Genomic DNA, 12,014 nt, shown 5'->3' on the forward strand with positions numbered 1-12,014 from the left:
TCCTTACATGTGTTCCTGTTTTGGGACACTGTTCTAATGTTTGTGAAGCAAAATTAGGACACTCGCCCTAAATAGCATATGTCCCATTTAATCCCTAGTATGGGCAGTTATGACAGTTGAACACAGAAATTATTTTTTTATGTGAGCTTTGCATCTTTAGCTACTTTCTCAATCCATTCTTAGTCAATCTTGGTAATTTAAACAGCTTGGCTGTGTTTTGCTTCTGATGCAGGTGTTTTTGTTTTTATGGCTGGAAAGTCTTTAGCCATAGGAAATATTCAATGGACAAGGTTTTCCTTGACAGTCAGCATTGTGCTATATATAAAAATGATATAACACTTCTGTGTTGTGAATTGAACACATTGCTACTCATGACAATAATCCACACCAAACACTGTCTTGAATAAAACAGTCATAACATTCATTTGTAAAATCGCATCAAACCCAGAATCATAACATTGTTGTTTTTAAGCAATCCGTATAAGATAAATGCATTTATTACAACACACACACTCTTTGTAATATAAAAAAGTTAGTCATACATGACCAACATTTAGCATACCTTGTTCTGTAGTAGGGGATCTCTGTGTATAGTCATAATCTAGTGAATAGTCCCGCCCATGTGCGTGGACCCCGGAGCAATCAAAAATAATCTCTTACAGTGTCAAAAAATGCAGAAAATGCATAGACACTTAAGAGAGAATTTAAAGACAGATAATGCAGCCAAAAGGCTACACTGTCCAGTACTTCAACTAGAAATTTCCACCATAAAATCCACAAAACAGCAAAGCCTGTACAGATTTCCCTTGCTTAACAGCAAAATCCCTCAGGAATGATAGAGAGAAGAACCTGGACAGACAAGCCCCATAGGCTGCCATTATGTGGCTTAATTAGGATACTGTGCCTTTAAGAGAACCTTCCAGAACCTTCTCTCAGTATCCCAGAATGCATAGCAGGTCCAACTTAGCCTCAGTTCTTTTTTCCGGCTCCTGCAAGCAGGACCCTGGAGCATTGAGCTCTCCCTTTCAAGGGTTTTTGTTGGTGTTTTACACTGATTTCGATTTTTGGTACTTTTAAAGTACTCTGGTGACTTTCTTTCTGTGTTTCTGCACTCTTTTTTGTCCAATAATGCCTGCATTATTCGACAAGTGCCCTGAGTGCTCAAGAAAGAAGGCCAAGACAGACTCCCATGAGGTCTGTATTCTCTGCCTTCCCTCTTCCCACATCCCTGAGGAGTGTAGGATCTGCAGAAGCTTCTCTGGAAGGACCCTGAAGGAGAGGAAGAAGATCAGGCTTCAGGGGCTTGAGGAGAGGAAGCTGAAGGCACGAGGTGGGTCAGGAGGGGCTCCTTCTACCCATGCTGAGGCCTCTGGGGGGCTCCCCAGGGGCAGGAAGACCAGCCCGCGCCCAAGGTCTCCGTCTGGGTCAGTTGCGCTGACCACGACGTCGAGGGGACGGTCAACGGCCAGTTCCAGGTCTCCCCAGGGCTCTGGGTCGAGAAAACGTCGCCCGTCGACGTCGAGGAACGTGTTCCGGCCGCCGTCGAAGCCGGTGTCGATATCCTCGTCGTCGCTGTCGGCGTCGAGTGATCGACATCGGAGGGCCCGGCGTCGGCGCTCGCCGTCGAGGCGACACCGCCGTTCGCCGTCGAGGACATCGTCGTCGAGGGGATCCTCGTCGTCAAGGTCGCCGTCGAGACAAAAGGCATCTCCGGCGCCGACGAGGTCGACGTCGAAGCATTCCAAAAGGCCGACGTCGAGACGGTCGAGAAGATCGACGTCGAGAAGGTCGGAGAGGTCGACGTCGAGGAGATCCAAAGGGTCGCCGTCGAAGCGATCCAGGAAGTCGACGTCGAGACCGGCGAAGAGGTCGAGGTCGCCGTCGAGGCACCATCGCCCGTCGTCGAGGTTTCGTGGCTCGCCGATCTGGTCGGGGTCGACGTCGAGACGAAGACACGGTTCGACGTCGAGGAGTGTGATTCGGTCGACGCCGAAGGACCGTTCGACGTCGAGGGGACATCGGTCGTCGTCTGGACACCGGTCTTCAGCGTCTGTAGGTCCTAAGGACAGGCCCAGGACTGTGGGGGGCTCCCCACTCTCTGGTAGAGGTGATGGCTCGCCGGGACCGGCGCATTCCGGGGTGGATACTCCGATGAAGCCGTCTACGCCTCCTCCGCGGCCTGCTGTGCCGAAGGGTCCTCCTCCGAAGGCCCCTACCCCGCCTCCGAAGCCGGCTCCGCGGGACCCGCGTCCGGTTGCCCCTCCACCCCCGATCCCACCCAGGGAGGTGTCGATGCCTAAGTTCCCGACGCCTCCGAAGAAGACTCCTAAGAAGCCTGGAGCTCCTGACCCTGGGAGGCCGAAGGAGCGTCCGAGGCCCAAGAGGTCGAGGTCTCGCTCGGGGAGACGGGACAGATCGAGGAGTGGCCGCGGATCTTCATCACGATCCAGGCATCATCACAAGAGACGTCGGTCCAGGTCACGTTCTCCTTCTGGGACCCGTTCCTACTCGCCCACGCTGTCCGATTCGCCGGAGACTAGGGTGTCTCCGATAGACGATATTAGCACATTTCAGGAGGTTCTCCTGCGTGGTGCGGCGAAGTTGGGCATTGAGGTTGAAGCGCCTACGGCTTCTACCTCGGTAATCTTTGAGACTTTACACAAGAGGCACTTGTCTCGCCCCCTGTTACCTCTGGTGCCGGGGCTCCTTGAGCCCGCCGAACAGCTATTCCTGACGCCGGCGACGGTGAGATCTGTCCCTTCCAGGATACTGAAAAAGTACAGGGCTCCGGACTCAGACCCAGCCTTCTTGAGGAAAGACCCGGTACCGGATTCAGTCATCGTGACTGCTGCTCGGAAGCTTCATTCCACCTCCCCTGCGTCCACGGTGCCTCCGGACAAGGAGAGCCGGTGGATCGATTCTGCTGGTCGCAAGGCGTGTGGGACATCCGCCTCGTCCATGAAGGCAGCCAGTGACTCGGCTTTGCTGGGACGTTACGACCGGTCCCTTTGGGACTCGATGGAGCAGTTCGCAGACCTCGTCCCTCGAGACCGCAAGGAGGACTTTGTGGAGATCGTCAAGGAGGGGATGTTGGTCTCTAATCAGGCCATCGGCGCTGCAGCAGACATATCGTTGCTGTCCGCGCACGGATATTGCCACGGGATTCACCAGAGACGCCATGCTTGGCTCAGGTTGACATCGTTGAAACCGGAGGCACAGCAACGCGTGGCGAATCTCCCGTTTTCCGGAGATACCCTCTTCGGGAAGCACGCGGATGATGAGATGGCCAGGATGAAGGCCGAAGCGGAGACCCTGACGGCAGTGGGCCTGGAAAAGCCCAAGGAAAAGAAACCCTTCCGACAGTACCAGCGTCGGTTTGGGGCGCAGGGTCGTGGAAGGGGGCAGTCTGCTGGTCAACATCAACAGCGGCAGCAGCAGCAGCAGTACAGGCAGCCCTTCCAGAAGCGACAGGGTGGTAGAGGTCGTCAACAGTCCTCTACCGCGACCAAGGGCCCGGCCGGGTCCCGTCCCTGAGCTGTTACTTCCTCCTCGTCCGTTACCCGCTCCGGTGGGGGGAAGCGTTCAATTTTTTCTGGCAGAGTGGAGAAAAATTACTCAGGACAAGTGGGTGCTGAATATTGTTTGCAATGGATACAGTCTACGTTTCACCAGCCCTCCTCCATCGATTCCTCCCGTCAGCTCGCAGTATCAACTGCGCGAGCTTCAGACGGAGGCGGACGTTCTGCTAAGGAAAAGGGCGATCGAAGACGTACCTCTGTCTCAAAGAGGAAGAGGTCTGTACTCTCGGTTCTTTCTTGTCCGCAAGAAGGACAAAAACGAGTTCAGGCCCATTCTGGATTTGCGGCAGGCAAACAAGTGGATTCGCAGAGAAAAGTTTCGCATGCTGTCGTTGCATCAGATCTACCCTCAGCTGCAACGGGGAGACTGGATGTGTGCCATAGATCTACAGGACGCATACTTCCACGTGCCCATTGCATGCAAACACAGAAAATTTCTGCGTTTTCAAGTCGGCACCAATCACTATCAGTACACGGTGCTACCCTTCGGACTGAAGTCGGCACCCAGGACATTCTCAAAATGTATGGCAGTGGTAGCGGCACACCTGAGGAAGAACAAGGTGTTTGTCTACCCGTACCTGGACGATTGGTTGATCAAAGCCTCCTCCTTCTCGGAAGCTCGAGCACACTTCCAGAAGACGTGCGTTCTCTTGAACAGGCTGGGGTTGCACATCAACATGTCCAAGTCGGTCCCGATTCCGGTGCAGTGCATCCAGTACTTGGGGGCCTCCATCAATACGCTGTCAGCAAGCGTGTCTCCTTCGGAAGAGCGACGTTTATCACTCGTTCGGAAGGCTCAGGCTCTCATGAAAACTCCGTCTACGACGGTGAGGACCGTGTCTTCTCTACTGGGATCGATGGCCTCTTGCATTTTTCTCACTCCTCACGCACGGCTACAGATGCGTCCTCTGCAGGAGTGCTTGGAGGATCAGTGGGACCAGAGGAGAGGTTCTTGGGACGACAGGATACGACTGTCTCTACATGCTCTTCAGTCTCTGAAGTGGTGGTGCTCGAAGGAGAATCTCCTCAGAGGCGTTCCCTTCCACAAGGACATTCCCACACAGACCATCGTGACGGATGCGTCTCTCCTAGGTTGGGGGGCGCATTCCGGAGATCTGCAAATTCAAGGGACGTGGTCCCCGACGGAGTCCACGTACCACATCAATTTCCTGGAACTGAGAGCTGTTCACTTGGCACTGAAGGCCTTTCATCCGTCCTTTCAGACCAACTCTCTGCTTGTTCAGACGGACAACACGACTACGATGTATTACCTCAACAAGCAGGGGGGCTCGAGATCGCGCACTCTGTCGCAGGAGGCGCAGGCTATCTGGCACTGGCTTCTGGCTCGAGGACTGTCGATAACGGCCACCCATCTGCCAGGTGTGCAGAATGTTCAGGCAGACGAGCTGAGCAGAATCGTGCAGGAAAACCACGAATGGGTCATAAACGACGAAGTACTAGGAGAAGTCTTCGCAAGGTGGGGAACTCCAGACGTAGATCTGTTTGCCACCGCCGAAAACAGCAAATGCCGAGGCTTCGCCTCCAGGTACTACCAGCCAGGGACGCTGGGGAACGCGTTATGGATCGACTGGTCGAACAGCTTTCTGTACGCTTTTCCACCAATTCCCCTGATTCCGGCGGTTCTCATCAAGCTGTCTCAATCCAGGGCGAGAATGATTCTGATTGCCCCGGAATGGCCCAGACAGTGGTGGTTCACGGACCTGCTTCACCGATCTCTCCTTCCTCACATGAAGCTGCCGTGCAGGCCGGACCTTCTCACGAAGTTCGGGGGGCGGATGGTGCACCCCAACCTCTCGTCTTTGAGTTTGGCGGCATGGCTCCTGAAATAGTGCAATATGGCCATCTGAATCTCCCAGAGGATTGTATGGGCATACTGAAGGAGGCTAAGCGACCTTCCACTAGGACTTCCTATGCTTACAAGTGGAAGAGGTTTTGCATCTGGTGCAAGTCTAAGAACTATGACCCTACGTCATGCAAGGAAGATGTCATCCTTCCATATCTGCTTCATCTGGCGCAGTCGGGCCTTAATGTCCATTCCATTAAGGTTCATCTGGCTGCTTTGACTGCCTACAGGAAAGGCCCTTCACAGACTTCCTTTTTCCAGATCCCTGTGATCAAAGATTTTTTGGAAGGCTTGAAGAAAGTGTTCCCTCCTGTCAGGCTTCCTTCGCCTTCATGGGACTTGAATGTGGTGCTGTCCAGATTGATGAAGGAGCCTTTTGAACCCATTCATAAGGCTTCGTTGCAGCACCTGTCCTGGAAGGCGGCGTTCCTCGTGGCCATTACATCGGCCCGCAGGGTGAGTGAGATTCAGGCATTGTGTTGCCAAGAACCTTATACTGTATTTCATAATGCTAAAGTTGTTATGCGTACTCACCCTAAGTTTCTTCCCAAGGTTGTTTCTGATTTTCATATCAATCAGACTATCACTTTGCCTACGTTCTTTCAGAATCCTTCATCTCCGGCGGAAAGGTCTTTACATTCCCTGGATGTGCGGAGGGTGCTGAAGTTTTATCTTGATAAGACTAAAGATATTCGTAGGTCAGACCAATTGTTCGTCAATTATGGCTCAGTCAGGACAGGTCTTGCTACCTCTAAACAGTCCATCTCGAGGTGGATTGTGTCCTGCATACAGTTGTGTTACTACAAAGCTAATAAGACCTTAGGAGGTAAGCCTAAGGCTCATTCCACCAGGGGCAAAGCTGCTACGACAGCTATGCTCCGTAATGTTCCCATTGCAGAGATCTGCAAGGCGGCCACTTGGAAGTCGGTCCATACCTTTGCTAAGCATTACTGCCTGGACACTGATGCCAGGGCAGACGCTCAGGTTGGGCAGGCTTCGCTGCGGAATCTGTTCGCACAGTAGTGGCGTTATTTTATTCTCCACCGCCGCTTGGTGTGGGGATGGGCTTGCCATTCTATTCACTAGATTATGACTATACACAGAGATCCCCTACTACAGAAGGAGTAGTTTCTGTCCTGTAACTCCAGTTCTGTAGTAGGGGTATCTCTGTTATAGTCATAAGCGCCCTCCCGCCTCCCCGGTGGAGTGTTGTTCATGATCATAATGCTACAGGTCTGGCGTTTCCTACGCCCTCGAAAAGAACTGAGGCTAAGTTGGACCTGCTATGCATTCTGGGATACTGAGAGAAGGTTCTGGAAGGTTCTCTTAAAGGCACAGTATCCTAATTAAGCCACATAATGGCAGCCTATGGGGCTTGTCTGTCCAGGTTCTTCTCTCTATCATTCCTGAGGGATTTTGCTGTTAAGCAAGGGAAATCTGTACAGGCTTTGCTGTTTTGTGGATTTTATGGTGGAAATTTCTAGTTGAAGTACTGGACAGTGTAGCCTTTTGGCTGCATTATCTGTCTTTAAATTCTCTCTTAAGTGTCTATGCATTTTCTGCATTTTTTGACACTGTAAGAGATTATTTTTGATTGCTCCGGGGTCCACGCACATGGGCGGGACTATTCACTAGATTATGACTATAACAGAGATACCCCTACTACAGAACTGGAGTTACAGGACAGAAACTACTCCTTTTTTGTTTTCAAATGAAGAACAATGGAATGAAATAATATGAAAAGGGAACTTCACATCTTTAATACTACAAAATAAGAGGTATATGACGGAGTATTGACTCTATTGCAGATAATATCAATTGGTGCCACCTATTTTGTACCTTGTTTGTTAGTAAGAGTACTCACACCTATGAATCGTCAATAATCCCCACGTATATGGTTCACAGGCAGGAACAGCAGGAGTTTACAGAATTCTTTAATGGCAATAGTAAGCCAGCAGAGAACAATGTTGAGGTCTTTGGTGCATAAGAAGGCGGTGCCATTGACTCCCCACTCTCTCAAAGAAAACTGGCATATAAGGACTGATGGGAAACGACATGTTAAAGCGAGGTGGTCCGCGTGAGAGTGTTGTGTATCCTTAGCATATCATTTATATCCATGCGCAAGTAGCAAAAATATGCAGTTACCTGAATACCCATTTTACATTTTGCCCAGCTCTTTAGTGTTAAAATGACTGGTATTTAACTGCTTCACTAACTTGGTAACACTGCACCGCAGAATTGAGCATGGTGTACCCCGTTACCCCAGCAGAAGATTGATGCTCTCTGCTTAGAAACAAAAGAAGTGCAAAAAGAAATATCTCAGTAATTGCAGTAACTTATTTTATCCCCCAAAAGTTTAAATCGGAACAAAACACCCAGAGGAAAGTGCAACCCCACTACAGGGTGTTTGAGTGATCATCTCTTTGAGGCGATGTCAGAACTTCTCACTTCTCCCTATGATCATGAAACCACTCCCAAACAATAAAAATGAAAGGATGAGACTGCACTTCTCTGGCTTTCTCCAGTTGCCAACATCCTACATTCTCATATAGTGTCATCACAGTAGTTACAGCTACATCACAAACTCTGTCAATACTGTAACCCATTGAGAACTGGTAATTACTGGCCAGGTATTGTCCTTTAATACTGTGGCACCTTTTCACTCTGAATCCATCATCTTCAGTTGTCCTCTTTTCGCAGATTTTCAATTAACCAATACTCTTGCACCCCAAGATCTCCTGTTGAACAAAACGTTCCCAGGATTAAAGACTTCCTTTTTTAGTCTAAACTGCATCAACCACTTTCTTTAATGTCACTGCTAGTTTTCGATTTATTGGCAACCTGATCTTCAATATGGTATGGTAGATGTAAAGAAACATAACCAGAGTTATTTTTGCTTATCAAATGACTCTCAAACCACCGTATGTTGCACTTTCTTGAAAACCTCCACCGTGTCTCTGAACCCTTCCCAACCAATCAGGGTATTCATTCATTGTGGGTGTCTTCTCTCTAAGTTAAAAGGAAACTTATACTGTTGAATAATGTGATACCAACATTTAGGCATTTGCTTTGTCCCACACTGCCTTCTTCCGATTCCATCTCTTGTTGTGGCTGTCTTAATACACTCCTTATATTTGAAGCTGAGTAGCTCAACCAGACTGTTAGCACCTGGCTTATGTAACTCAGACTTTTAGTGTACTGCACCCTTACTCTCGAGGTTACCCTTGAAGTCTGAGGACGCTGACAAAACGCCATTATCTATAAGTTTAACAATGGGTCGACTATGCCTCTTAAACCCCTCTTCCTCATATGTATACTGATAAAATATAGTCATAGACCCTGGTGAGGTGTTTTTTTTGTGGGGGTGGTGGGTATGGGGAGTGCAAGCCTAGCCTCTCTGTCATTTTATTGTTCCCTGTTAATGTTTACATGGCTACAAGAACAGCAGTACCTCCAACCACTGGGGAACATCCTCTGGATTAATGACTACTGTAATTCGATGTCAGAGCTTAAATATTGAACAGTGATAATATTTTCTCTGTAATGGGAATAGTTTGTGAGAAAAACGTTTCTATTGGAATGGTGGTGTAGACAACTGATACTCGGCCGTTCATTTTGATAAAGTGTTTACATGCCAACATTTTAGCCCTTTCAAGTTTTTGAGCCTGGGTACCGTGAGGGCTTTCTTAGAATGGCCGTCAGTGTGATAGAACCTCCATGCAAAGCTTGGTCTGCCCAAGTCAACGTGTAATGTGATCATCTGTTAGAAGCTGATAAATTGGTTGAAAAAATAATGAGACAGGTGGTGATGTCAGTAAAAAGGCTAGATTGCAATTTTCGTTTGTCATGAACTGAAGTCATACAGTAGCGCAGTCAGAATGGCTCCCTTTGTGAGTCATTGAATCAATATCAGCTATTCAGTACCTCTAATCTCAAAATGTTTCATCGCCAAGATGTTTATTTCTCACTTTTGCACTGAGCACTTCATTGACTACACCTTGAAAATTGGTCTTAGCCCATTTAGACCAAGGAGGGAACTGAAATCAAAAGCGTAGATAATACCTGGAGTTCAGAGAAAAATTCTAGGCAAAGAGAGAGACACACTCCGACGTAGCAGTCTGTTGTTAAATGTATCTATCTGTGAAGATGGTCCAGCCCCCACACAAACATGACATGCACCGCAGGACAGTGCTGGGAAATAACACACCCCATTGTTGAGAAGGAAGTAAGATTTGATACTGAGCAGGCCAAGGGACATTGAGATAGCTGTGGAAGAACACAGGTTTGATCTACTGAAATGTACCAGGTTTCTTAAAAAGGTGGGGCATGTAACAGGTTTCCTAAAGCCCTTGCTTTATGACTTAATGACAGTCCTGTAGGAACACAAGATATTGTTTCTAACATAAATAAGGCTAATGGAGGACCTGCTCCTTCCCAACTACACAGCATACCAAATGCAAAATAAAAAGAATCTTGCATTAACAACTTGCATTGCCTGTATTCAAAGGACTGGCTCTGGAACTGGATGACCGAAAATTGAACTTTCCTTTGACTATGCGTTTAGACTATACTTCCAGGGATGGCACACAAAATCCAGATACCAGTAAATGCATACTTGCTCCCATGCAAAGGGAAGAATGGCAAACCATTAGAAGTACTAACTGGAGACTTGGACACTGTATATAGGTTAAAGTAACTGTATGATGGGGGCTCTAAACAAAAATGTGGGGAAGAGTGGAACAATACTGAGCAAATCTAAATGAAAGGTAAAATATGGGGTATTCAAGGCCAAGCATTGAACAATCCCTGGTAGTATTGGCGAAAAGAGGGAAACGACTAAATAAGGTTCTTGGTTGTCTTAGAGCTATGATTATCACAGGAATTAACTGCACAAGATTTTCCCAGGAGCTTATCTTACCTTGCAGGACGAAGCGAGTCCAACATAAAAATATCATCTTAGAGTGCCCATCTTGGAACATTTTCAAAGAGTTGCATGCAGTCACTGGCTCACAAAGAAAGAACAACTCTGTGTGTTTCTGGAAGGCACCAATATGAGATTGCGTCCACAAATTAAGCCCTACCTTATTTAAGCATGGAGCTTGAACAAATGATTCGTAGGCTAATGAGAAGGAGGTGTTGCTGCAGTGAGTGAACAAAAATATAAGTAGGCAGCTTGGAAGGCATTCCATGCCAAAGAATAACGGCTGCTTAAACAGCACTACATTCAGAAGCTTGTTTTTCAACGGGTAGTATTGCAGCAAAAAGATACATAACAGGACCGTGCAGCATAGACAATTCCTGAAGATCATTAAATCTAAACAACATAGTCCATAACTAGATATTCATGACAAAGGCTTTGATTACCAACCTCCCAAGCCTTACAATGCTGTGTAACTGATGATGGTGGCAGTGAAGTTATTGTCTGGGGGCATAGACCTTAATATCTGTACCCATGTGGAAAGACTGTTTACTGGTTCTTCCCCATAAAGATCTGTTGAATCTGGGGTCCCATATATGGGGCCCATTGCCTCTATCGTGTGGAACGTGGATGTTTAGGGCATGTGGAATGTGGAATTATTGAGCTGATTGGTTAATAATGGGGTACATTTCGACTTCACACTTGTGCATGGACCACAATGGCGGCCTGGGCGGTGAACTTCACTCCGTTCGCTGAGTTTTCTGCACTCCGCGGAGCCCGCAGAGTGCAGAAAACTCCGCTTTGCGATATGCAGCGGAGTTCTTCCCCGCTTGCGAACGCTAAGTTCGTGAGCTGCCGCTCGGGTAGAATTTCTACCCGAGTGGCAGGAATGCCAGCACAAACTGCAGTTCGTACTGCACTCCGCCACTCGCGGAACTCTGTGAAATTTTTAGTTCACGGAGTTCCGCATAGCAAAATTCCACAAACTACGCCCAGGCCTACAGTTGGTATGTTGATGAGGTTAGCAACCAATTCCCTTTGTGACATTGTTTACCCTGGCTGGATGAAATTTAGTCACTTCCCATTTCCCGCATTGTGGCCATCTCCTTTGACAAAGGAGCTGGTGCTGGTTTCATGAATGAGCGAAACCGCATATAAGCAGTCCGATCTTGACCTGCCTGGACACCCTTCGCTCGAAAGCCTGCAAAATCTAGGTAGCTACAGGACCAGGATGCACAGTCATGATTGGAGGAGCAGAGATATTTTTAATAAATTGTTTAATGTTTCAGAAGATTAATGCCTGAGAAGTCTGGTACAGGGCAGGCTGCCAGTGTAAACCTAATGGGGTGATTGAAAAGTCTGACTGGAAACTGGATAGTCCTTCACGGGAACACATTTCTACGAGCTCTATTAGATGCCCCTTTTTAGTTGCATCCCAATCCTTTACAGAGAAGTATCTCTAGTACTCCTGCTGTTTCTGTGCCTAATTGGTGGGGGAGGGGATGACTGATCATAATTTTTAGGCCGAGGAGAAGAAACTAAAAAGTGTGCCAAATCCCTGACAGATAATGCTCCCTAAAACTATTGCGGATTGGATTTCCACACAGTATCACGCAGCACTCCATTGGCAGCTCTTGAGGGCCTAGACAACATT

At 48.2% G+C, this 12,014-nt stretch overlaps 1 protein-coding gene across 6 annotated transcripts in view; it reads left to right on the forward strand.

The window, feature by feature from the left end:
- RNF25 (ring finger protein 25) overlaps positions 1–12,014 on the forward strand; it is a 115,221-nt gene that overhangs the window by 43,172 nt on the left and 60,035 nt on the right. The window lies entirely within an intron of this gene.

This window comes from Lissotriton helveticus, chromosome 7 (genome assembly GCF_964261635.1).
Source record: "Lissotriton helveticus chromosome 7, aLisHel1.1, whole genome shotgun sequence".
NCBI classification, from domain to species: Eukaryota; Metazoa; Chordata; class Amphibia; order Caudata; family Salamandridae; genus Lissotriton; species Lissotriton helveticus.